The sequence below is a fragment of the Morus notabilis genome, unplaced genomic scaffold (genome assembly GCF_000414095.1).
Source record: "Morus notabilis unplaced genomic scaffold, ASM41409v2 Scaffold1007, whole genome shotgun sequence".
Taxonomy (NCBI): domain Eukaryota; kingdom Viridiplantae; phylum Streptophyta; class Magnoliopsida; order Rosales; family Moraceae; genus Morus; species Morus notabilis.
Genome location: NW_010365758.1, coordinates 46,939 through 47,236, shown reverse-complemented (window position 1 = coordinate 47,236; position 298 = coordinate 46,939). Strand labels below are relative to the sequence as shown.

The 298-nt window shown below is 46.6% G+C and overlaps 1 protein-coding gene across 1 annotated transcript in view; it reads right to left on the bottom strand.

The window, feature by feature from the left end:
• LOC112093653 overlaps positions 1–298 on the bottom strand; it is a 4,100-nt gene that overhangs the window by 2,296 nt on the left and 1,506 nt on the right. The window lies entirely within an intron of this gene.

Below are 298 nucleotides of genomic sequence, written 5' to 3'. Positions count from 1 at the left end.
TTTTTGGTTCAAAACGGATTTTGATGGATTTTGAGTAAAACTAGAGTAGAAATTAGAGATCTTGGGTTCTTTGGACTTGTTTTAGGACCTAGAACCCGGATCTAGTGGTTTCCCTTTGAAATATTTGGATTTGGGACTGGATTTACAGATTTTTGGATTGATTTCCGTGAGCTTCTCTCGCACAGTCGATTCCACCAGTCGACCTGTGCGGTCGACCGGATTGCAGGCTGACCGGTCGACCGGTCCGGTCGACCGGTGTGCACATTACCGGTCGACCGGTAGTGTTGTACTGCTCTAT